At 75.7% G+C, this 23,472-nt stretch overlaps 12 non-coding genes across 12 annotated transcripts; all 12 read left to right on the top strand.

Moving 5' to 3' along the window:
* Nucleotides 1-1,713: 1,713 nt before the first annotated feature.
* On the top strand, nt 1,714-1,785 carry TRNAD-GUC (transfer RNA aspartic acid (anticodon GUC)). The gene has a single exon. It is a non-coding gene; the product is annotated as a tRNA-Asp (tRNA).
* Nucleotides 1,786-2,495: 710 nt separating this feature from the next.
* On the top strand, nt 2,496-2,567 carry TRNAG-UCC (transfer RNA glycine (anticodon UCC)). The gene has a single exon. It is a non-coding gene; the product is annotated as a tRNA-Gly (tRNA).
* A 299-nt stretch (nt 2,568-2,866) lies between these two features.
* Nucleotides 2,867-2,938, top strand: TRNAE-CUC (transfer RNA glutamic acid (anticodon CUC)). Its single transcript has one exon. It is a non-coding gene; the product is annotated as a tRNA-Glu (tRNA).
* Nucleotides 2,939-8,410: 5,472 nt separating this feature from the next.
* Nucleotides 8,411-8,482, top strand: TRNAD-GUC (transfer RNA aspartic acid (anticodon GUC)). The gene has a single exon. It is a non-coding gene; the product is annotated as a tRNA-Asp (tRNA).
* A 710-nt stretch (nt 8,483-9,192) lies between these two features.
* TRNAG-UCC (transfer RNA glycine (anticodon UCC)) lies at nt 9,193-9,264 on the top strand. The gene has a single exon. It is a non-coding gene; the product is annotated as a tRNA-Gly (tRNA).
* A 299-nt stretch (nt 9,265-9,563) lies between these two features.
* TRNAE-CUC (transfer RNA glutamic acid (anticodon CUC)) lies at nt 9,564-9,635 on the top strand. Its single transcript has one exon. It is a non-coding gene; the product is annotated as a tRNA-Glu (tRNA).
* A 5,472-nt stretch (nt 9,636-15,107) lies between these two features.
* On the top strand, nt 15,108-15,179 carry TRNAD-GUC (transfer RNA aspartic acid (anticodon GUC)). The gene has a single exon. It is a non-coding gene; the product is annotated as a tRNA-Asp (tRNA).
* A 710-nt stretch (nt 15,180-15,889) lies between these two features.
* On the top strand, nt 15,890-15,961 carry TRNAG-UCC (transfer RNA glycine (anticodon UCC)). Its single transcript has one exon. It is a non-coding gene; the product is annotated as a tRNA-Gly (tRNA).
* A 299-nt stretch (nt 15,962-16,260) lies between these two features.
* Nucleotides 16,261-16,332, top strand: TRNAE-CUC (transfer RNA glutamic acid (anticodon CUC)). Its single transcript has one exon. It is a non-coding gene; the product is annotated as a tRNA-Glu (tRNA).
* A 5,471-nt stretch (nt 16,333-21,803) lies between these two features.
* TRNAD-GUC (transfer RNA aspartic acid (anticodon GUC)) lies at nt 21,804-21,875 on the top strand. The gene has a single exon. It is a non-coding gene; the product is annotated as a tRNA-Asp (tRNA).
* A 710-nt stretch (nt 21,876-22,585) lies between these two features.
* TRNAG-UCC (transfer RNA glycine (anticodon UCC)) lies at nt 22,586-22,657 on the top strand. The gene has a single exon. It is a non-coding gene; the product is annotated as a tRNA-Gly (tRNA).
* A 299-nt stretch (nt 22,658-22,956) lies between these two features.
* On the top strand, nt 22,957-23,028 carry TRNAE-CUC (transfer RNA glutamic acid (anticodon CUC)). Its single transcript has one exon. It is a non-coding gene; the product is annotated as a tRNA-Glu (tRNA).
* The last annotated feature ends 444 nt before the right edge of the window (nt 23,029-23,472 follow it).

Below are 23,472 nucleotides of genomic sequence, written 5' to 3'. Positions count from 1 at the left end.
CGAGGCAGGAGCGCGTTCTTGGATGGCGGGCGCGCTTTGGCAGAGTGGCTGCCGGCTGGCGGGCCGCCCGCGGAGGAGGCGCGCCGTCGTGTGGTCGTGGGTTTGGGTCCCCGAGGCGCCTTGGCGCGTGCAGACGGGGCTTGGCCCCGGCCGTGGGCCCGACGTTGCGTGTGGGCGACGGGGATCCAGGGCTTCGGCTCGCTGCTCCCCGGAGCCAGCTTGCCGGGTTGGGCCCGCGTGCCAGGCAGGCCCCGTGCAGGGAGGGCGCTGTGCTGGGCTGGCGAGCAGAAGGCCGGGCTGCGTGGGGCCCGGGAGGCAGGCATGTGTGGCCCGGGCGAGGCCCCGAGGTGAAAAGTCGTGGTGGGCACCACAGGCCAGCGAGATGGGGACGGCGACCTGAGCAGGGTGTGGAGAGGATGGACGGGCCGGGCGGCCGGGGGCTGTGGGAAAGGCCAGCGTGTTGGACGGTGTGCCGCCCGTTGCGCAGGCGTGGCGCTCCAAGAGCGAGGCGCTGTGCGCCAGGCAGAAGTCGGAGGGTGACCCTTGGAGGGTTTTGCACACGCAGGGTCGGGTGGGGTGGGGTGGGGTGGGGTGGGGTGGGGTCGGGTGGGGTGGGGTAGCGGGAGTGGGAGTGGGAGCGCGAGTGTGAGGGAGGGCTACACAACCCCCTAATGGGGGGGGGGGCTCGTGTGCGGAGGGGGAAGGGGAGAGCAGGCGAGGAACGATGTGGCGCGAAGTCCTGAAGCCCCCGCGTGTGGGGTCCGGTGCGAAGGGTGTGTGAGTGAGTGGGCGGGGGCGCGCGCGCTGTGTCGGGAAGGCCGGTTGCCAGTGGGTTCGAGGCGCTGGGGCAGCCTCCTGGGCTGAGTGCGCCAGGCCCGCGCAGCGGCGGGCGTGAGAAGCTGGTGGGGTCGAGAGGCGTGCGTGTAGGGGCCTGGAGTTTGGCGCGGCGGCCACAGGCCGGAGCGCCAGCCCGGGCCGGCCAGGAAGGCGGCCAAGGGCGGCGCTCGGGTGTGCGGGAGGCCCGGGAGGCGGGCGTTGGTTGGGCGGGCCAAAAGGTCGGCGTGTCAGGAGTGGGATTCGAACCCACGCCTCCAGGGGAGACTGCGACCTGAACGCAGCGCCTTAGACCGCTCGGCCATCCTGACGGCGGGCCTGGGCGCGTGGCCGCTCGCCTGGCTGGGAGCCGACGCGGCCGGCGGGGCCCTTGGCCGCCCGCGGCGCCTGGCGGGCGTCTTTGTGGGCGCGCCACGGACGGGACGCGCGCGCCGGCCGACGTGGAGCAAGGCCAGCGGACTCGCCCGGCTCCACCGCCGCCGCCGCCCCGTCGCCCACCCCGGGCGCCGGCCGGGACAAGGACGCGGCCCGGCGCGCGCCCCCCTTCTCCTCGCCGCCTCGCTGGCCCTCTCGAGAGGGCCTCTTCCTCGCGGCGCGATCTCCGCACGGGAGGCAAGAGGCGTCGCAGACTCGGCATTTCCAGCCGCCGCCGCCGCCGCCGCCGCCGGCGCCGCCAGGGCCGGGCGCGCGGCCGGGGTCGGGGTCGTGTGCGGGTCCGGGTGCGGGTCGCGGTCCGCTTTGCTGGATGACGCGGTCGTTTGGCTGTCGGGTCGGATGGGGCACACGTGCCGGGCACCGGTGGCGGGCAGGGCCTCGAGGGCGGGGGTCGGCGTCGGCAGGCAGCCGGAGAGCGGTCGTGCGCCAGGGCGGCCGCCGCCGTCCTCGTTAGTATAGTGGTGAGTATCCCCGCCTGTCACGCGGGAGACCGGGGTTCGATTCCCCGACGGGGAGGCAAGACGTCCCTTTTTGGTGGCTGGCGCCGCTCTGCGTCCTGCCGCTTGCCCCCGAGGGCGCTTCTTCGCCCTGCCCCGCCCTGCAGCCAGGCGCAGGCCGCCAACCCGTGCCCGGCCTGCCCACGGGGACCCCTCCCCGAGGCCCCCTCGCCGTCGGGCGGCGGTCGTTCGGCACGGCCGAGCCAAGGCTTCCTCTGCTCCCCGCAGCGCCCGACGAGCGGCCCGCCCCCAGCGGCTGGCGCACGGGGCTCCCTGCGACGCGACGCGCGACGCGCGCTGCACAGCTGCACAGCTGCACAGCTGCACAGCTGCACAGCTGCCGGGACGGGCGGCGGGTGGGTCCCCTCTCGGTGCGCGCAGCTGCCTCGCCGAGCAGCCGGTGGAGAAGGGCTGGGGCGAGCCGGCCGGTGGAGGGCGGGCGCCCGGCCGGGGCTTTGGCGGGGCGGTCGGCGTCGGAATGGCGGTCGCTTGGTGGAGTGGCAGCGAGGGCGCCCCCCAGAGGCGGTCCGTCCCGGCGGACGAGGGCTGCCGCGTCGGGCGCGGCGCTGGCGCTGGCGCGGGGCGGCGGTTGGTGGCGCCGGTGGCAGCGCCGCGCTGCGGGCGGGCGGGGCGTCGGAGCAGGGCTGCGCCAGGCGGCGGCGGCGGCGGCGGCGGGACGGCTGTGGCGCGAGCCCCGGGCCGGCGTCTCGGGGCAGGCCGGGCTGTGCGGCGTTGGTGGTATAGTGGTGAGCATAGCTGCCTTCCAAGCAGTTGACCCGGGTTCGATTCCCGGCCAACGCAGCGGACCGACCTTTTGCCGAGCTGCGGGGCCCTCCCGCCCCGCAGGCGGGCGGCGGGCGGCGGGCGGCGGGCGTGCGGCTGTGCGTGTGTGTGTGTGCGCGCGCGTGCGTGCGGGCAGGAGGCGCGCGCAGCGTTTTGAGGGCGCGGCGAGCAGGAAGCCGGCGAGGGCGCGTGCCTGGGCCGGGGCGGCGGGCGGCTGGCCTGCGCAAGGCAGGGGGCCCCGGCGGCGAGGGAGCGGCGAGCGGGCGGGCTGCGGGCCCCGGGTCCAGGAGGCGCAGGCGAGGCGCGAAGCCCGACGCTCCCTGGTGGTCTAGTGGTTAGGATTCGGCGCTCTCACCGCCGCGGCCCGGGTTCGATTCCCGGTCAGGGAAGCCTTTCTTCTTCCTCTCCGCCTGCCCGCCTGCCGACCGCCCGACCTCCGCCTCCCCGGCGCGGCGCGGGCGGCCGCGACCCCTCCCCCCACCACGCACACTTTTAGCCCGCGCCGGAGCTCGCTCGCTTCGCCCCTCGCCCCCTGGCCTCGGCCTCCCGACAAGGCCACCCGCCACGTCCAGCCCTGACCCTGCCACGCTCCCTCCACCCCTGCCAACGGCAGACCTTTCGGCCCCCGCTCGCCCCCTGGGCGTCTCCCCTCCTCCTCCTCGGACGCTCGCCTCGCTTCCCCTCTTCCTCGGTGGCTGGGGCCGCCTCCCTCCCGCCGTGGCCGCGGGCGCACAGCCCCGCCGCCGGCCCCCGCACGCGCTTCGACTCTCCCGCAGCCTGGCTTCGGCCGCGACAGTGTCGCGGCCCCCAAGCCGCCCCTTGGTCCCTCCCGAGCTGGGGCCGCCGGTGGGGGCGGGGGCTGGGGCTGGGGCCGGGGCTGGGGGTGCGGGCGGGATGGGGCAGGGGTCTCCCTGGACCGGTCGGGCCACCTGCCGAGACCTGTGGTCCCTGGCTTCGCCCCTCGCGCCAGCCAAGGCGCCGGCAGCTTTCCCGCCGCCGCCTGCCGGGTCCTGGCCCCGCTGCGTGTCCCGGGGGCCCGGCGATTGGGCGCCAGGGGCGTCTGGGTCTCGCGCGGGCGCGGGAGCCGAGGGCCCGGCCGCGGCGCCCGAGAGGCGGAGATGGGCCAGTGACCCTCGAGCCGTCCGTCCGTCGGGCTAGCGAGACCAGCCCGCCGCGGAGGACACAGAGCAGGGAGCTACAGGAGGCCGTTCCGGAAAACGCCACGGGCAAGCAGGTGGGGAGGGGCTGGGGGCGGAGGGGTGGCGGGGGTGGGGTGGGGCGACGCTTGGCCAGCGTTTTCTTCCAGTGGCCTCAGCGACGCTCCGCGTCCTATGGCCAAGTGGCCAGGGCGTTCCCCGGAACTCTTGCCTCCCCCGCGCCCCTCCCCACACCGAGATGGGACTTTGGACGGCGTTCCCCTTCCCGCCTCGGCGTCCACCCACGCCATCCCTCTCTCCAGCCCCGCATCCATCTTCTCCTGCGGGTGCTCCCCAAAGGAGATGGCAGCTCTCCGGCCCCTTGCCGCCACGACGGGCGCGCCGCCGTCAGCCAGCGGAGCTGAGTATCTGTCCAGGGACCGGTTCCGGCCGAGGCAGAGGGGAGGGCCGAGCCGATGAGCGGCAGGAAGCTGCCGCGGGCCCCACGCTGGACTTTGACGGAGCCGTTCTCCCCTGCGCCAAGGCGCCCCCGTGGGCATAGGGGTGCGCCCCGTGAGCGCGGGAAGTTCCCCCACGGGCCCGGCCGGGGTGCTGGGCGTGCGCGTGCGGGGGCGGGAGACGGTGCGGGATGGAGGCGTCGGTCCCGGTGGGTGGCCCCCCACGCGGGTCAGGGCACAGGGCCAAGTGACCCCAGGAAGAGGGCACGGCGGTGAGCCGCGCGGTGGGTGGCGTGAGGAGGAGTCCCGGGTGTGCGAGCGGAGCGCCGCGGGCCCGGAGGAGGTGCGGGGCTTGCGGGAACGGGCCGCTCAGGCAGGGGCTCCGGGCGGCCAGGCCCCTTGGCCGGCACGGGTGGCGGCGGGTGAGATCTAGGGTTGGGGTGGGGACGAGGGGCCTGAGGCGGGGGGGCGGGGGGGGACAGGGCCGGGGGAAGCGAGTCCTCGGGGCGGGTCGTGCGAGAGAGGACCATAGGGTCCGCGGGGTTGTTGGCGGATGGTGGGGCGGGGGTGCCTGGAGGCGGTAAGGAGCGGCGGGTGGCAAGCAGGGGCAGTGGGCTCCGGTGCGAGGAAGACGGAAGCCCCTGCGGTGGGAGAGGACGCCGGCGGGCGAGACTGGCTGTGCTGTGCTGCGCTGCGAGGTGGTGAGGCTAAGGAGTAGGGTGAGAGGAGGGGTGGGGAGCGGGCAAGGGCGGGGAATGCCACTGCCCCAGAGACAGAAACGACCTGTCCTGGGGACGGAGAGTCGCGTCTCGGGTGTGCGTTGGGGGTTGAGTTGAGAAGAGGCCAAAGGGACCAACGGAACGGAGGATCCCCGGCCGGGAAGGATTTGGAAAGTGGGGGCGCGGGGAGGAGGGGCCTGACAGGCGTCGGGGTGTTGGGGCAGTAGGGGGGTGGTGAGGGTGGAGGTGGAGGGGCTGGGGCTGGGGGTGCGGCTTGGGGCTTGCAGGCTGGGGTGGCGGCGGACTTGGCAGTGTCCTCGGGGCGTCCTGGGGGCGGGGGTGGCGGCGAGGATTCGTCGTGGTGCCGGTGCTGACCCGTGGTGGACTTGGTGCTGGCGCCGGGGTGTGGGGGGGGAGGGGCGGGGTGGGTGGACTGGGTCGCGGTGGCGGCGCAGGTGGTTTCGGTGGTGGAGGGGCCGGCGAGCGTTGGCTACCGATGGCGGCCGAGCGGGATCAGGTGAACACACGGCGGGCGTGCATGGTGACGATCTCGCGGAACTCTTTGGAAAGACTCGAGGGCGCGCCACCAGGACACTGGGACCCTCCGGGAGAAGGCGGTGGGTCACCCGTAGGAGCGGCACGTTCCTTCCTGCCGGCAGTGCCAACGCCGCGTAACTTGCCGGCCGGGGTCAGGGCGAGCCGGAGAGCGGGGAAAGGTGGCGGAGCGTGAGGAGGTGGGGCGTGCATGGGCCCGCGTGTGCTGCGGGAGAGTGTCCCTCGAAGGGAAACGCGTGACTCGAGCGGGGTCACGGGAAGGAAGAGAAGAGGGACAAGGAAGGAAGGTGCGCGGGCACGAGAGTGGCTGGGCCGTGAATGTGTCAGGGCACGGGGGGTTGGGGGGGCGGGCGTTTGGTTCCCGGGGTGCGTGTTTGGCGGGGGTGGGGGGGGACTTTTGTCTCCAGGGCGAGAGCGAGGGCCCGGGGCGGGCGGAAGGTGTTGGTGTGTGGCGGCGGCCTCGAGCGCAGGAGAGAGGCAGCCTAAGCTGGACGTCGGGGCCGCGGGACCAAAAGGGGACGGGGTGCTGCATGGGCCGGGAATCGAACCCGGGCCTCCCGCGTGGCAGGCGAGAATTCTACCACTGAACCACCCATGCACCGGTGGCCGGCGCCACCAGGCGCCGCCCCAGCGGCGCTCGCCACCAGCCGCCCGACACTGGTCACGGCCCTGCGGGGCCCTGGAGGGCGCTCGGGGGCGGGCGGGGGGGGGGCAGGCGCGGTCGGAGGGGGTGCGGTGCAGGGAGACACGGAGGCGCGGTGGCACCTGTGCGCCGAGGCGCGGAGGAGCCGCGACAGAGCGGGGCGGCCTCGGCCCATGCCGCGCCTTGTGTCCGGCCCAGGGCCGCCGCGACCCTGCCGGCGTCGCCAGAGGAAGCCAGGAGCCGCGCCCAGCCTGGCCCGCGCTCGGATGACAACGAGGGGCGGCGATGTGTGGCGGGCGACGTTCCCTTCGACGACCCACGGGCCCGTGCCCAAGTCCCCTGGGCGGCGGGCTTCCCCTCGGGTGCGCTGGGCGCGTGGCCGTGCGCGGGCGCCAACGGCGCGGCCTGCCGGGCGAGGGCAGGGCAGGGCAGGGCAGGGCAGGGCCGTGCAGGGCAGGGCTGGGTGGGAGGGCCGTGGCGTGGGGGCGGCCGTGGGAGCCGCAGGCTGGGGAGCGCCGCCTCGGCCGCCCGCCGCTGAGCGGCGCTCATGCCAAGAGACCCGAGGGGCCTGAGCCTGGCGCCTGCGCTCTGGCCGACGGCTCGCCCGCAAGGGTCCGGCTCCGGGGTGCCTTGGTGGCGAGGCAGGAGCGCGTTCTTGGATGGCGGGCGCGCTTTGGCAGAGTGGCTGCCGGCTGGCGGGCCGCCCGCGGAGGAGGCGCGCCGTCGTGTGGTCGTGGGTTTGGGTCCCCGAGGCGCCTTGGCGCGTGCAGACGGGGCTTGGCCCCGGCCGTGGGCCCGACGTTGCGTGTGGGCGACGGGGATCCAGGGCTTCGGCTCGCTGCTCCCCGGAGCCAGCTTGCCGGGTTGGGCCCGCGTGCCAGGCAGGCCCCGTGCAGGGAGGGCGCTGTGCTGGGCTGGCGAGCAGAAGGCCGGGCTGCGTGGGGCCCGGGAGGCAGGCATGTGTGGCCCGGGCGAGGCCCCGAGGTGAAAAGTCGTGGTGGGCACCACAGGCCAGCGAGATGGGGACGGCGACCTGAGCAGGGTGTGGAGAGGATGGACGGGCCGGGCGGCCGGGGGCTGTGGGAAAGGCCAGCGTGTTGGACGGTGTGCCGCCCGTTGCGCAGGCGTGGCGCTCCAAGAGCGAGGCGCTGTGCGCCAGGCAGAAGTCGGAGGGTGACCCTTGGAGGGTTTTGCACACGCAGGGTCGGGTGGGGTGGGGTGGGGTGGGGTGGGGTGGGGTCGGGTGGGGTGGGGTAGCGGGAGTGGGAGTGGGAGCGCGAGTGTGAGGGAGGGCTACACAACCCCCTAATGGGGGGGGGGGCTCGTGTGCGGAGGGGGAAGGGGAGAGCAGGCGAGGAACGATGTGGCGCGAAGTCCTGAAGCCCCCGCGTGTGGGGTCCGGTGCGAAGGGTGTGTGAGTGAGTGGGCGGGGGCGCGCGCGCTGTGTCGGGAAGGCCGGTTGCCAGTGGGTTCGAGGCGCTGGGGCAGCCTCCTGGGCTGAGTGCGCCAGGCCCGCGCAGCGGCGGGCGTGAGAAGCTGGTGGGGTCGAGAGGCGTGCGTGTAGGGGCCTGGAGTTTGGCGCGGCGGCCACAGGCCGGAGCGCCAGCCCGGGCCGGCCAGGAAGGCGGCCAAGGGCGGCGCTCGGGTGTGCGGGAGGCCCGGGAGGCGGGCGTTGGTTGGGCGGGCCAAAAGGTCGGCGTGTCAGGAGTGGGATTCGAACCCACGCCTCCAGGGGAGACTGCGACCTGAACGCAGCGCCTTAGACCGCTCGGCCATCCTGACGGCGGGCCTGGGCGCGTGGCCGCTCGCCTGGCTGGGAGCCGACGCGGCCGGCGGGGCCCTTGGCCGCCCGCGGCGCCTGGCGGGCGTCTTTGTGGGCGCGCCACGGACGGGACGCGCGCGCCGGCCGACGTGGAGCAAGGCCAGCGGACTCGCCCGGCTCCACCGCCGCCGCCGCCCCGTCGCCCACCCCGGGCGCCGGCCGGGACAAGGACGCGGCCCGGCGCGCGCCCCCCTTCTCCTCGCCGCCTCGCTGGCCCTCTCGAGAGGGCCTCTTCCTCGCGGCGCGATCTCCGCACGGGAGGCAAGAGGCGTCGCAGACTCGGCATTTCCAGCCGCCGCCGCCGCCGCCGCCGCCGGCGCCGCCAGGGCCGGGCGCGCGGCCGGGGTCGGGGTCGTGTGCGGGTCCGGGTGCGGGTCGCGGTCCGCTTTGCTGGATGACGCGGTCGTTTGGCTGTCGGGTCGGATGGGGCACACGTGCCGGGCACCGGTGGCGGGCAGGGCCTCGAGGGCGGGGGTCGGCGTCGGCAGGCAGCCGGAGAGCGGTCGTGCGCCAGGGCGGCCGCCGCCGTCCTCGTTAGTATAGTGGTGAGTATCCCCGCCTGTCACGCGGGAGACCGGGGTTCGATTCCCCGACGGGGAGGCAAGACGTCCCTTTTTGGTGGCTGGCGCCGCTCTGCGTCCTGCCGCTTGCCCCCGAGGGCGCTTCTTCGCCCTGCCCCGCCCTGCAGCCAGGCGCAGGCCGCCAACCCGTGCCCGGCCTGCCCACGGGGACCCCTCCCCGAGGCCCCCTCGCCGTCGGGCGGCGGTCGTTCGGCACGGCCGAGCCAAGGCTTCCTCTGCTCCCCGCAGCGCCCGACGAGCGGCCCGCCCCCAGCGGCTGGCGCACGGGGCTCCCTGCGACGCGACGCGCGACGCGCGCTGCACAGCTGCACAGCTGCACAGCTGCACAGCTGCACAGCTGCCGGGACGGGCGGCGGGTGGGTCCCCTCTCGGTGCGCGCAGCTGCCTCGCCGAGCAGCCGGTGGAGAAGGGCTGGGGCGAGCCGGCCGGTGGAGGGCGGGCGCCCGGCCGGGGCTTTGGCGGGGCGGTCGGCGTCGGAATGGCGGTCGCTTGGTGGAGTGGCAGCGAGGGCGCCCCCCAGAGGCGGTCCGTCCCGGCGGACGAGGGCTGCCGCGTCGGGCGCGGCACTGGCGCTGGCGCGGGGCGGCGGTTGGTGGCGCCGGTGGCAGCGCCGCGCTGCGGGCGGGCGGGGCGTCGGAGCAGGGCTGCGCCAGGCGGCGGCGGCGGCGGCGGCGGGACGGCTGTGGCGCGAGCCCCGGGCCGGCGTCTCGGGGCAGGCCGGGCTGTGCGGCGTTGGTGGTATAGTGGTGAGCATAGCTGCCTTCCAAGCAGTTGACCCGGGTTCGATTCCCGGCCAACGCAGCGGACCGACCTTTTGCCGAGCTGCGGGGCCCTCCCGCCCCGCAGGCGGGCGGCGGGCGGCGGGCGGCGGGCGTGCGGCTGTGCGTGTGTGTGTGTGCGCGCGCGTGCGTGCGGGCAGGAGGCGCGCGCAGCGTTTTGAGGGCGCGGCGAGCAGGAAGCCGGCGAGGGCGCGTGCCTGGGCCGGGGCGGCGGGCGGCTGGCCTGCGCAAGGCAGGGGGCCCCGGCGGCGAGGGAGCGGCGAGCGGGCGGGCTGCGGGCCCCGGGTCCAGGAGGCGCAGGCGAGGCGCGAAGCCCGACGCTCCCTGGTGGTCTAGTGGTTAGGATTCGGCGCTCTCACCGCCGCGGCCCGGGTTCGATTCCCGGTCAGGGAAGCCTTTCTTCTTCCTCTCCGCCTGCCCGCCTGCCGACCGCCCGACCTCCGCCTCCCCGGCGCGGCGCGGGCGGCCGCGACCCCTCCCCCCACCACGCACACTTTTAGCCCGCGCCGGAGCTCGCTCGCTTCGCCCCTCGCCCCCTGGCCTCGGCCTCCCGACAAGGCCACCCGCCACGTCCAGCCCTGACCCTGCCACGCTCCCTCCACCCCTGCCAACGGCAGACCTTTCGGCCCCCGCTCGCCCCCTGGGCGTCTCCCCTCCTCCTCCTCGGACGCTCGCCTCGCTTCCCCTCTTCCTCGGTGGCTGGGGCCGCCTCCCTCCCGCCGTGGCCGCGGGCGCACAGCCCCGCCGCCGGCCCCCGCACGCGCTTCGACTCTCCCGCAGCCTGGCTTCGGCCGCGACAGTGTCGCGGCCCCCAAGCCGCCCCTTGGTCCCTCCCGAGCTGGGGCCGCCGGTGGGGGCGGGGGCTGGGGCTGGGGCCGGGGCTGGGGGTGCGGGCGGGATGGGGCAGGGGTCTCCCTGGACCGGTCGGGCCACCTGCCGAGACCTGTGGTCCCTGGCTTCGCCCCTCGCGCCAGCCAAGGCGCCGGCAGCTTTCCCGCCGCCGCCTGCCGGGTCCTGGCCCCGCTGCGTGTCCCGGGGGCCCGGCGATTGGGCGCCAGGGGCGTCTGGGTCTCGCGCGGGCGCGGGAGCCGAGGGCCCGGCCGCGGCGCCCGAGAGGCGGAGATGGGCCAGTGACCCTCGAGCCGTCCGTCCGTCGGGCTAGCGAGACCAGCCCGCCGCGGAGGACACAGAGCAGGGAGCTACAGGAGGCCGTTCCGGAAAACGCCACGGGCAAGCAGGTGGGGAGGGGCTGGGGGCGGAGGGGTGGCGGGGGTGGGGTGGGGCGACGCTTGGCCAGCGTTTTCTTCCAGTGGCCTCAGCGACGCTCCGCGTCCTATGGCCAAGTGGCCAGGGCGTTCCCCGGAACTCTTGCCTCCCCCGCGCCCCTCCCCACACCGAGATGGGACTTTGGACGGCGTTCCCCTTCCCGCCTCGGCGTCCACCCACGCCATCCCTCTCTCCAGCCCCGCATCCATCTTCTCCTGCGGGTGCTCCCCAAAGGAGATGGCAGCTCTCCGGCCCCTTGCCGCCACGACGGGCGCGCCGCCGTCAGCCAGCGGAGCTGAGTATCTGTCCAGGGACCGGTTCCGGCCGAGGCAGAGGGGAGGGCCGAGCCGATGAGCGGCAGGAAGCTGCCGCGGGCCCCACGCTGGACTTTGACGGAGCCGTTCTCCCCTGCGCCAAGGCGCCCCCGTGGGCATAGGGGTGCGCCCCGTGAGCGCGGGAAGTTCCCCCACGGGCCCGGCCGGGGTGCTGGGCGTGCGCGTGCGGGGGCGGGAGACGGTGCGGGATGGAGGCGTCGGTCCCGGTGGGTGGCCCCCCACGCGGGTCAGGGCACAGGGCCAAGTGACCCCAGGAAGAGGGCACGGCGGTGAGCCGCGCGGTGGGTGGCGTGAGGAGGAGTCCCGGGTGTGCGAGCGGAGCGCCGCGGGCCCGGAGGAGGTGCGGGGCTTGCGGGAACGGGCCGCTCAGGCAGGGGCTCCGGGCGGCCAGGCCCCTTGGCCGGCACGGGTGGCGGCGGGTGAGATCTAGGGTTGGGGTGGGGACGAGGGGCCTGAGGCGGGGGGGCGGGGGGGGACAGGGCCGGGGGAAGCGAGTCCTCGGGGCGGGTCGTGCGAGAGAGGACCATAGGGTCCGCGGGGTTGTTGGCGGATGGTGGGGCGGGGGTGCCTGGAGGCGGTAAGGAGCGGCGGGTGGCAAGCAGGGGCAGTGGGCTCCGGTGCGAGGAAGACGGAAGCCCCTGCGGTGGGAGAGGACGCCGGCGGGCGAGACTGGCTGTGCTGTGCTGCGCTGCGAGGTGGTGAGGCTAAGGAGTAGGGTGAGAGGAGGGGTGGGGAGCGGGCAAGGGCGGGGAATGCCACTGCCCCAGAGACAGAAACGACCTGTCCTGGGGACGGAGAGTCGCGTCTCGGGTGTGCGTTGGGGGTTGAGTTGAGAAGAGGCCAAAGGGACCAACGGAACGGAGGATCCCCGGCCGGGAAGGATTTGGAAAGTGGGGGCGCGGGGAGGAGGGGCCTGACAGGCGTCGGGGTGTTGGGGCAGTAGGGGGGTGGTGAGGGTGGAGGTGGAGGGGCTGGGGCTGGGGGTGCGGCTTGGGGCTTGCAGGCTGGGGTGGCGGCGGACTTGGCAGTGTCCTCGGGGCGTCCTGGGGGCGGGGGTGGCGGCGAGGATTCGTCGTGGTGCCGGTGCTGACCCGTGGTGGACTTGGTGCTGGCGCCGGGGTGTGGGGGGGGAGGGGCGGGGTGGGTGGACTGGGTCGCGGTGGCGGCGCAGGTGGTTTCGGTGGTGGAGGGGCCGGCGAGCGTTGGCTACCGATGGCGGCCGAGCGGGATCAGGTGAACACACGGCGGGCGTGCATGGTGACGATCTCGCGGAACTCTTTGGAAAGACTCGAGGGCGCGCCACCAGGACACTGGGACCCTCCGGGAGAAGGCGGTGGGTCACCCGTAGGAGCGGCACGTTCCTTCCTGCCGGCAGTGCCAACGCCGCGTAACTTGCCGGCCGGGGTCAGGGCGAGCCGGAGAGCGGGGAAAGGTGGCGGAGCGTGAGGAGGTGGGGCGTGCATGGGCCCGCGTGTGCTGCGGGAGAGTGTCCCTCGAAGGGAAACGCGTGACTCGAGCGGGGTCACGGGAAGGAAGAGAAGAGGGACAAGGAAGGAAGGTGCGCGGGCACGAGAGTGGCTGGGCCGTGAATGTGTCAGGGCACGGGGGGTTGGGGGGGCGGGCGTTTGGTTCCCGGGGTGCGTGTTTGGCGGGGGTGGGGGGGGACTTTTGTCTCCAGGGCGAGAGCGAGGGCCCGGGGCGGGCGGAAGGTGTTGGTGTGTGGCGGCGGCCTCGAGCGCAGGAGAGAGGCAGCCTAAGCTGGACGTCGGGGCCGCGGGACCAAAAGGGGACGGGGTGCTGCATGGGCCGGGAATCGAACCCGGGCCTCCCGCGTGGCAGGCGAGAATTCTACCACTGAACCACCCATGCACCGGTGGCCGGCGCCACCAGGCGCCGCCCCAGCGGCGCTCGCCACCAGCCGCCCGACACTGGTCACGGCCCTGCGGGGCCCTGGAGGGCGCTCGGGGGCGGGCGGGGGGGGGGCAGGCGCGGTCGGAGGGGGTGCGGTGCAGGGAGACACGGAGGCGCGGTGGCACCTGTGCGCCGAGGCGCGGAGGAGCCGCGACAGAGCGGGGCGGCCTCGGCCCATGCCGCGCCTTGTGTCCGGCCCAGGGCCGCCGCGACCCTGCCGGCGTCGCCAGAGGAAGCCAGGAGCCGCGCCCAGCCTGGCCCGCGCTCGGATGACAACGAGGGGCGGCGATGTGTGGCGGGCGACGTTCCCTTCGACGACCCACGGGCCCGTGCCCAAGTCCCCTGGGCGGCGGGCTTCCCCTCGGGTGCGCTGGGCGCGTGGCCGTGCGCGGGCGCCAACGGCGCGGCCTGCCGGGCGAGGGCAGGGCAGGGCAGGGCAGGGCAGGGCCGTGCAGGGCAGGGCTGGGTGGGAGGGCCGTGGCGTGGGGGCGGCCGTGGGAGCCGCAGGCTGGGGAGCGCCGCCTCGGCCGCCCGCCGCTGAGCGGCGCTCATGCCAAGAGACCCGAGGGGCCTGAGCCTGGCGCCTGCGCTCTGGCCGACGGCTCGCCCGCAAGGGTCCGGCTCCGGGGTGCCTTGGTGGCGAGGCAGGAGCGCGTTCTTGGATGGCGGGCGCGCTTTGGCAGAGTGGCTGCCGGCTGGCGGGCCGCCCGCGGAGGAGGCGCGCCGTCGTGTGGTCGTGGGTTTGGGTCCCCGAGGCGCCTTGGCGCGTGCAGACGGGGCTTGGCCCCGGCCGTGGGCCCGACGTTGCGTGTGGGCGACGGGGATCCAGGGCTTCGGCTCGCTGCTCCCCGGAGCCAGCTTGCCGGGTTGGGCCCGCGTGCCAGGCAGGCCCCGTGCAGGGAGGGCGCTGTGCTGGGCTGGCGAGCAGAAGGCCGGGCTGCGTGGGGCCCGGGAGGCAGGCATGTGTGGCCCGGGCGAGGCCCCGAGGTGAAAAGTCGTGGTGGGCACCACAGGCCAGCGAGATGGGGACGGCGACCTGAGCAGGGTGTGGAGAGGATGGACGGGCCGGGCGGCCGGGGGCTGTGGGAAAGGCCAGCGTGTTGGACGGTGTGCCGCCCGTTGCGCAGGCGTGGCGCTCCAAGAGCGAGGCGCTGTGCGCCAGGCAGAAGTCGGAGGGTGACCCTTGGAGGGTTTTGCACACGCAGGGTCGGGTGGGGTGGGGTGGGGTGGGGTGGGGTGGGGTCGGGTGGGGTGGGGTAGCGGGAGTGGGAGTGGGAGCGCGAGTGTGAGGGAGGGCTACACAACCCCCTAATGGGGGGGGGGGCTCGTGTGCGGAGGGGGAAGGGGAGAGCAGGCGAGGAACGATGTGGCGCGAAGTCCTGAAGCCCCCGCGTGTGGGGTCCGGTGCGAAGGGTGTGTGAGTGAGTGGGCGGGGGCGCGCGCGCTGTGTCGGGAAGGCCGGTTGCCAGTGGGTTCGAGGCGCTGGGGCAGCCTCCTGGGCTGAGTGCGCCAGGCCCGCGCAGCGGCGGGCGTGAGAAGCTGGTGGGGTCGAGAGGCGTGCGTGTAGGGGCCTGGAGTTTGGCGCGGCGGCCACAGGCCGGAGCGCCAGCCCGGGCCGGCCAGGAAGGCGGCCAAGGGCGGCGCTCGGGTGTGCGGGAGGCCCGGGAGGCGGGCGTTGGTTGGGCGGGCCAAAAGGTCGGCGTGTCAGGAGTGGGATTCGAACCCACGCCTCCAGGGGAGACTGCGACCTGAACGCAGCGCCTTAGACCGCTCGGCCATCCTGACGGCGGGCCTGGGCGCGTGGCCGCTCGCCTGGCTGGGAGCCGACGCGGCCGGCGGGGCCCTTGGCCGCCCGCGGCGCCTGGCGGGCGTCTTTGTGGGCGCGCCACGGACGGGACGCGCGCGCCGGCCGACGTGGAGCAAGGCCAGCGGACTCGCCCGGCTCCACCGCCGCCGCCGCCCCGTCGCCCACCCCGGGCGCCGGCCGGGACAAGGACGCGGCCCGGCGCGCGCCCCCCTTCTCCTCGCCGCCTCGCTGGCCCTCTCGAGAGGGCCTCTTCCTCGCGGCGCGATCTCCGCACGGGAGGCAAGAGGCGTCGCAGACTCGGCATTTCCAGCCGCCGCCGCCGCCGCCGCCGCCGGCGCCGCCAGGGCCGGGCGCGCGGCCGGGGTCGGGGTCGTGTGCGGGTCCGGGTGCGGGTCGCGGTCCGCTTTGCTGGATGACGCGGTCGTTTGGCTGTCGGGTCGGATGGGGCACACGTGCCGGGCACCGGTGGCGGGCAGGGCCTCGAGGGCGGGGGTCGGCGTCGGCAGGCAGCCGGAGAGCGGTCGTGCGCCAGGGCGGCCGCCGCCGTCCTCGTTAGTATAGTGGTGAGTATCCCCGCCTGTCACGCGGGAGACCGGGGTTCGATTCCCCGACGGGGAGGCAAGACGTCCCTTTTTGGTGGCTGGCGCCGCTCTGCGTCCTGCCGCTTGCCCCCGAGGGCGCTTCTTCGCCCTGCCCCGCCCTGCAGCCAGGCGCAGGCCGCCAACCCGTGCCCGGCCTGCCCACGGGGACCCCTCCCCGAGGCCCCCTCGCCGTCGGGCGGCGGTCGTTCGGCACGGCCGAGCCAAGGCTTCCTCTGCTCCCCGCAGCGCCCGACGAGCGGCCCGCCCCCAGCGGCTGGCGCACGGGGCTCCCTGCGACGCGACGCGCGACGCGCGCTGCACAGCTGCACAGCTGCACAGCTGCACAGCTGCACAGCTGCCGGGACGGGCGGCGGGTGGGTCCCCTCTCGGTGCGCGCAGCTGCCTCGCCGAGCAGCCGGTGGAGAAGGGCTGGGGCGAGCCGGCCGGTGGAGGGCGGGCGCCCGGCCGGGGCTTTGGCGGGGCGGTCGGCGTCGGAATGGCGGTCGCTTGGTGGAGTGGCAGCGAGGGCGCCCCCCAGAGGCGGTCCGTCCCGGCGGACGAGGGCTGCCGCGTCGGGCGCGGCACTGGCGCTGGCGCGGGGCGGCGGTTGGTGGCGCCGGTGGCAGCGCCGCGCTGCGGGCGGGCGGGGCGTCGGAGCAGGGCTGCGCCAGGCGGCGGCGGCGGCGGCGGCGGGACGGCTGTGGCGCGAGCCCCGGGCCGGCGTCTCGGGGCAGGCCGGGCTGTGCGGCGTTGGTGGTATAGTGGTGAGCATAGCTGCCTTCCAAGCAGTTGACCCGGGTTCGATTCCCGGCCAACGCAGCGGACCGACCTTTTGCCGAGCTGCGGGGCCCTCCCGCCCCGCAGGCGGGCGGCGGGCGGCGGGCGGCGGGCGTGCGGCTGTGCGTGTGTGTGTGTGCGCGCGCGTGCGTGCGGGCAGGAGGCGCGCGCAGCGTTTTGAGGGCGCGGCGAGCAGGAAGCCGGCGAGGGCGCGTGCCTGGGCCGGGGCGGCGGGCGGCTGGCCTGCGCAAGGCAGGGGGCCCCGGCGGCGAGGGAGCGGCGAGCGGGCGGGCTGCGGGCCCCGGGTCCAGGAGGCGCAGGCGAGGCGCGAAGCCCGACGCTCCCTGGTGGTCTAGTGGTTAGGATTCGGCGCTCTCACCGCCGCGGCCCGGGTTCGATTCCCGGTCAGGGAAGCCTTTCTTCTTCCTCTCCGCCTGCCCGCCTGCCGACCGCCCGACCTCCGCCTCCCCGGCGCGGCGCGGGCGGCCGCGACCCCTCCCCCCACCACGCACACTTTTAGCCCGCGCCGGAGCTCGCTCGCTTCGCCCCTCGCCCCCTGGCCTCGGCCTCCCGACAAGGCCACCCGCCACGTCCAGCCCTGACCCTGCCACGCTCCCTCCACCCCTGCCAACGGCAGACCTTTCGGCCCCCGCTCGCCCCCTGGGCGTCTCCCCTCCTCCTCCTCGGACGCTCGCCTCGCTTCCCCTCTTCCTCGGTGGCTGGGGCCGCCTCCCTCCCGCCGTGGCCGCGGGCGCACAGCCCCGCCGCCGGCCCCCGCACGCGCTTCGACTCTCCCGCAGCCTGGCTTCGGCCGCGACAGTGTCGCGGCCCCCAAGCCGCCCCTTGGTCCCTCCCGAGCTGGGGCCGCCGGTGGGGGCGGGGGCTGGGGCTGGGGCCGGGGCTGGGGGTGCGGGCGGGATGGGGCAGGGGTCTCCCTGGACCGGTCGGGCCACCTGCCGAGACCTGTGGTCCCTGGCTTCGCCCCTCGCGCCAGCCAAGGCGCCGGCAGCTTTCCCGCCGCCGCCTGCCGGGTCCTGGCCCCGCTGCGTGTCCCGGGGGCCCGGCGATTGGGCGCCAGGGGCGTCTGGGTCTCGCGCGGGCGCGGGAGCCGAGGGCCCGGCCGCGGCGCCCGAGAGGCGGAGATGGGCCAGTGACCCTCGAGCCGTCCGTCCGTCGGGCTAGCGAGACCAGCCCGCCGCGGAGGACACAGAGCAGGGAGCTACAGGAGGCCGTTCCGGAAAACGCCACGGGCAAGCAGGTGGGGAGGGGCTGGGGGCGGAGGGGTGGCGGGGGTGGGGTGGGGCGACGCTTGGCCAGCGTTTTCTTCCAGTGGCCTCAGCGACGCTCCGCGTCCTATGGCCAAGTGGCCAGGGCGTTCCCCGGAACTCTTGCCTCCCCCGCGCCCCTCCCCACACCGAGATGGGACTTTGGACGGCGTTCCCCTTCCCGCCTCGGCGTCCACCCACGCCATCCCTCTCTCCAGCCCCGCATCCATCTTCTCCTGCGGGTGCTCCCCAAAGGAGATGGCAGCTCTCCGGCCCCTTGCCGCCACGACGGGCGCGCCGCCGTCAGCCAGCGGAGCTGAGTATCTGTCCAGGGACCGGTTCCGGCCGAGGCAGAGGGGAGGGCCGAGCCGATGAGCGGCAGGAAGCTGCCGCGGGCCCCACGCTGGACTTTGACGGAGCCGTTCTCCCCTGCGCCAAGGCGCCCCCGTGGGCATAGGGGTGCGCCCCGTGAGCGCGGGAAGTTCCCCCACGGGCCCGGCCGGGGTGCTGGGCGTGCGCGTGCGGGGGCGGGAGACGGTGCGGGATGGAGGCGTCGGTCCCGGTGGGTGGCCCCCCACGCGGGTCAGGGCACAGGGCCAAGTGACCCCAGGAAGAGGGCACGGCGGTGAGCCGCGCGGTGGGTGGCGTGAGGAGGAGTCCCGGGTGTGCGAGCGGAGCGCCGCGGGCCCGGAGGAGGTGCGGGGCTTGCGGGAACGGGCCGCTCAGGCAGGGGCTCCGGGCGGCCAGGCCCCTTGGCCGGCACGGGTGGCGGCGGGTGAGATCTAGGGTTGGGGTGGGGACGAGGGGCCTGAGGCGGGGGGGCGGGGGGGGACAGGGCCGGGGGAAGCGAGTCCTCGGGGCGGGTCGTGCGAGAGAGGACCATAGGGTCCGCGGGGTTGTTGGCGGATGGTGGGGCGGGGGTGCCTGGAGGCGGTAAGGAGCGGCGGGTGGCAAGCAGGGGCAGTGGGCTCCGGTGCGAGGAAGACGGAAGCCCCTGCGGTGGGAGAGGACGCCGGCGGGCGAGACTGGCTGTGCTGTGCTGCGCTGCGAGGTGGTGAGGCTAAGGAGTAGGGTGAGAGGAGGGGTGGGGAGCGGGCAAGGGCGGGGAATGCCACTGCCCCAGAGACAGAAACGACCTGTCCTGGGGACGGAGAGTCGCGTCTCGGGTGTGCGTTGGGGGTTGAGTTGAGAAGAGGCCAAAGGGACCAACGGAACGGAGGATCCCCGGCCGGGAAGGATTTGGAAAGTGGGGGCGCGGGGAGGAGGGGCCTGACAGGCGTCGGGGTGTTGGGGCAGTAGGGGGGTGGTGAGGGTGGAGGTGGAGGGGCTGGGGCTGGGGGTGCGGCTTGGGGCTTGCAGGCTGGGGTGGCGGCGGACTTGGCAGTGTCCTCGGGGCGTCCTGGGGGCGGGGGTGGCGGCGAGGATTCGTCGTGGTGCCGGTGCTGACCCGTGGTGGACTTGGTGCTGGCGCCGGGGTGTGGGGGTGAGGGGCGGGGTGGGTGGACTGGGTGGCGGTGGCGGCGCAGGTGGTTTCGGTGGTGGAGGGGCCGGCGAGCGTTGGCAACCGATGGCGGCCGAGCGGGATCAGGTGAACACACGGCGGGCGTGCATGGTGACGATCTCGCGGAACTCTTTGGAAAGACTCGAGGGCGCGCCACCAGGACACTGGGACCCTCCGGGAGAAGGCGGTGGGTCACCCGTAGGAGCGGCACGTTCCTTCCTGCCGGCAGTGCCAACGCCGCGTAACTTGCCGGCCGGGGTCAGGGCGAGCCGGAGAGCGGGGAAAGGTGGCGGAGCGTGAGGAGGTGGGGCGTGCATGGGCCCGCGTGTGCTGCGGGAGAGTGTCCCTCGAAGGGAAACGCGTGACTCGAGCGGGGTCACGGGAAGGAAGAGAAGAGGGACAAGGAAGGAAGGTGCGCGGGCACGAGAGTGGCTGGGCCGTGAATGTGTCAGGGCACGGGGGGTTGGGGGGGCGGGCGTTTGGTTCCCGGGGTGCGTGTTTGGCGGGGGTGGGGGGGGACTTTTGTCTCCAGGGCGAGAGCGAGGGCCCGGGGCGGGCGGAAGGTGTTGGTGTGTGGCGGCGGCCTCGAGCGCAGGAGAGAGGCAGCCTAAGCTGGACGTCGGGGCCGCGGGACCAAAAGGGGACGGGGTGCTGCATGGGCCGGGAATCGAACCCGGGCCTCCCGCGTGGCAGGCGAGAATTCTACCACTGAACCACCCATGCACCGGTGGCCGGCGCCACCAGGCGCCGCCCCAGCGGCGCTCGCCACCAGCCGCCCGACACTGGTCACGGCCCTGCGGGGCCCTGGAGGGCGCTCGGGGGCGGGCGGGGGGGGGGCAGGCGCGGTCGGAGGGGGTGCGGTGCAGGGAGACACGGAGGCGCGGTGGCACCTGTGCGCCGAGGCGCGGAGGAGCCGCGACAGAGCGGGGCGGCCTCGGCCCATGCCGCGCCTTGTGTCCGGCCCAGGGCCGCCGCGACCCTGCCGGCGTCGCCAGAGGAAGCCAGGAGCCGCGCCCAGCCTGGCCCGCGCTCGGATGACAACGAGGGGCGGCGATGTGTGGCGGGCGACGTTCCCTTCGACGACCCACGGGCCCGTGCCCAAGTCCCCTGGGCGGCGGGCTTCCCCTCGGGTGCGCTGGGCGCGTGGCCGTGCGCGGGCGCCAACGGCGCGGCCTGCCGGGCGAGGGCAGGGCAGGGCAGGGCAGGGCAGGGCCGTGCAGGGCAGGGCTGGGTGGGAGGGCCGTGGCGTGGGGGCGGCCGTGGGAGCCGCAGGCTGGGGAGCGCCGCCTCGGCCGCCCGCCGCTGAGCGGCGCTCATGCCAAGAGACCCGAGGGGCCTGAGCCTGGCGCCTGCGCTCTGGCCGACGGCTCGCCCGCAAGGGTCCGGCTCCGGGGTGCCTTGGTGGCGAGGCAGGAGCGCGTTCTTGGATGGCGGGCGCGCTTTGGCAGAGTGGCTGCCGGCTGGCGGGCCGCCCGCGGAGGAGGCGCGCCGTCGTGTGGTCGTGGGTTTGGGTCCCCGAGGCGCCTTGGCGCGTGCAGACGGGGCTTGGCCCCGGCCGTGGGCCCGACGTTGCGTGTGGGCGACGGGGATCCAGGGCTTCGGCTCGCTGCTCCCCGGAGCCAGCTTGCCGGGTTGGGCCCGCGTGCCAGGCAGGCCCCGTGCAGGGAGGGCGCTGTGCTGGGCTGGCGAGCAGAAGGCCGGGCTGCGTGGGGCCCGGGAGGCAGGCATGTGTGGCCCGGGCGAGGCCCCGAGGTGAAAAGTCGTGGTGGGCACCACAGGCCAGCGAGATGGGGACGGCGACCTGAGCAGGGTGTGGAGAGGATGGACGGGCCGGGCGGCCGGGGGCTGTGGGAAAGGCCAGCGTGTTGGACGGTGTGCCGCCCGTTGCGCAGGCGTGGCGCTCCAAGAGCGAGGCGCTGTGCGCCAGGCAGAAGTCGGAGGGTGACCCTTGGAGGGTTTTGCACACGCAGGGTCGGGTGGGGTGGGGTGGGGTGGGGTGGGGTGGGGTCGGGTGGGGTGGGGTAGCGGGAGTGGGAGTGGGAGCGCGAGTGTGAGGGAGGGCTACACAACCCCCTAATGGGGGGGGGGGCTCGTGTGCGGAGGGGGAAGGGGAGAGCAGGCGAGGAACGATGTGGCGCGAAGTCCTGAAGCCCCCGCGTGTGGGGTCCGGTGCGAAGGGTGTGTGAGTGAGTGGGCGGGGGCGCGCGCGCTGTGTCGGGAAGGCCGGTTGCCAGTGGGTTCGAGGCGCTGGGGCAGCCTCCTGGGCTGAGTGCGCCAGGCCCGCGCAGCGGCGGGCGTGAGAAGCTGGTGGGGTCGAGAGGCGTGCGTGTAGGGGCCTGGAGTTTGGCGCGGCGGCCACAGGCCGGAGCGCCAGCCCGGGCCGGCCAGGAAGGCGGCCAAGGGCGGCGCTCGGGTGTGCGGGAGGCCCGGGAGGCGGGCGTTGGTTGGGCGGGCCAAAAGGTCGGCGTGTCAGGAGTGGGATTCGAACCCACGCCTCCAGGGGAGACTGCGACCTGAACGCAGCGCCTTAGACCGCTCGGCCATCCTGACGGCGGGCCTGGGCGCGTGGCCGCTCGCCTGGCTGGGAGCCGACGCGGCCGGCGGGGCCCTTGGCCGCCCGCGGCGCCTGGCGGGCGTCTTTGTGGGCGCGCCACGGACGGGACGCGCGCGCCGGCCGACGTGGAGCAAGGCCAGCGGACTCGCCCGGCTCCACCGCCGCCGCCGCCCCGTCGCCCACCCCGGGCGCCGGCCGGGACAAGGACGCGGCCCGGCGCGCGCCCCCCTTCTCCTCGCCGCCTCGCTGGCCCTCTCGAGAGGGCCTCTTCCTCGCGGCGCGATCTCCGCACGGGAGGCAAGAGGCGTCGCAGACTCGGCATTTCCAGCCGCCGCCGCCGCCGCCGCCGCCGGCGCCGCCAGGGCCGGGCGCGCGGCCGGGGTCGGGGTCGTGTGCGGGTCCGGGTGCGGGTCGCGGTCCGCTTTGCTGGATGACGCGGTCGTTTGGCTGTCGGGTCGGATGGGGCACACGTGCCGGGCACCGGTGGCGGGCAGGGCCTCGAGGGCGGGGGTCGGCGTCGGCAGGCAGCCGGAGAGCGGTCGTGCGCCAGGGCGGCCGCCGCCGTCCTCGTTAGTATAGTGGTGAGTATCCCCGCCTGTCACGCGGGAGACCGGGGTTCGATTCCCCGACGGGGAGGCAAGACGTCCCTTTTTGGTGGCTGGCGCCGCTCTGCGTCCTGCCGCTTGCCCCCGAGGGCGCTTCTTCGCCCTGCCCCGCCCTGCAGCCAGGCGCAGGCCGCCAACCCGTGCCCGGCCTGCCCACGGGGACCCCTCCCCGAGGCCCCCTCGCCGTCGGGCGGCGGTCGTTCGGCACGGCCGAGCCAAGGCTTCCTCTGCTCCCCGCAGCGCCCGACGAGCGGCCCGCCCCCAGCGGCTGGCGCACGGGGCTCCCTGCGACGCGACGCGCGACGCGCGCTGCACAGCTGCACAGCTGCACAGCTGCACAGCTGCACAGCTGCCGGGACGGGCGGCGGGTGGGTCCCCTCTCGGTGCGCGCAGCTGCCTCGCCGAGCAGCCGGTGGAGAAGGGCTGGGGCGAGCCGGCCGGTGGAGGGCGGGCGCCCGGCCGGGGCTTTGGCGGGGCGGTCGGCGTCGGAATGGCGGTCGCTTGGTGGAGTGGCAGCGAGGGCGCCCCCCAGAGGCGGTCCGTCCCGGCGGACGAGGGCTGCCGCGTCGGGCGCGGCGCTGGCGCTGGCGCGGGGCGGCGGTTGGTGGCGCCGGTGGCAGCGCCGCGCTGCGGGCGGGCGGGGCGTCGGAGCAGGGCTGCGCCAGGCGGCGGCGGCGGCGGCGGCGGGACGGCTGTGGCGCGAGCCCCGGGCCGGCGTCTCGGGGCAGGCCGGGCTGTGCGGCGTTGGTGGTATAGTGGTGAGCATAGCTGCCTTCCAAGCAGTTGACCCGGGTTCGATTCCCGGCCAACGCAGCGGACCGACCTTTTGCCGAGCTGCGGGGCCCTCCCGCCCCGCAGGCGGGCGGCGGGCGGCGGGCGGCGGGCGTGCGGCTGTGCGTGTGTGTGTGTGCGCGCGCGTGCGTGCGGGCAGGAGGCGCGCGCAGCGTTTTGAGGGCGCGGCGAGCAGGAAGCCGGCGAGGGCGCGTGCCTGGGCCGGGGCGGCGGGCGGCTGGCCTGCGCAAGGCAGGGGGCCCCGGCGGCGAGGGAGCGGCGAGCGGGCGGGCTGCGGGCCCCGGGTCCAGGAGGCGCAGGCGAGGCGCGAAGCCCGACGCTCCCTGGTGGTCTAGTGGTTAGGATTCGGCGCTCTCACCGCCGCGGCCCGGGTTCGATTCCCGGTCAGGGAAGCCTTTCTTCTTCCTCTCCGCCTGCCCGCCTGCCGACCGCCCGACCTCCGCCTCCCCGGCGCGGCGCGGGCGGCCGCGACCCCTCCCCCCACCACGCACACTTTTAGCCCGCGCCGGAGCTCGCTCGCTTCGCCCCTCGCCCCCTGGCCTCGGCCTCCCGACAAGGCCACCCGCCACGTCCAGCCCTGACCCTGCCACGCTCCCTCCACCCCTGCCAACGGCAGACCTTTCGGCCCCCGCTCGCCCCCTGGGCGTCTCCCCTCCTCCTCCTCGGACGCTCGCCTCGCTTCCCCTCTTCCTCGGTGGCTGGGGCCGCCTCCCTCCCGCCGTGGCCGCGGGCGCACAGCCCCGCCGCCGGCCCCCGCACGCGCTTCGACTCTCCCGCAGCCTGGCTTCGGCCGCGACAGTGTCGCGGCCCCCAAGCCGCCCCTTGGTCCCTCCCGA

The sequence above is a fragment of the Equus caballus genome, chromosome 5 (assembly GCF_041296265.1).
Source record: "Equus caballus isolate H_3958 breed thoroughbred chromosome 5, TB-T2T, whole genome shotgun sequence".
NCBI lineage: Eukaryota > Metazoa > Chordata > Mammalia > Perissodactyla > Equidae > Equus > Equus caballus.
Note: the sequence above shows the minus strand (reverse complement) of the source record. Positions and strands in the feature narration are given on the sequence as shown.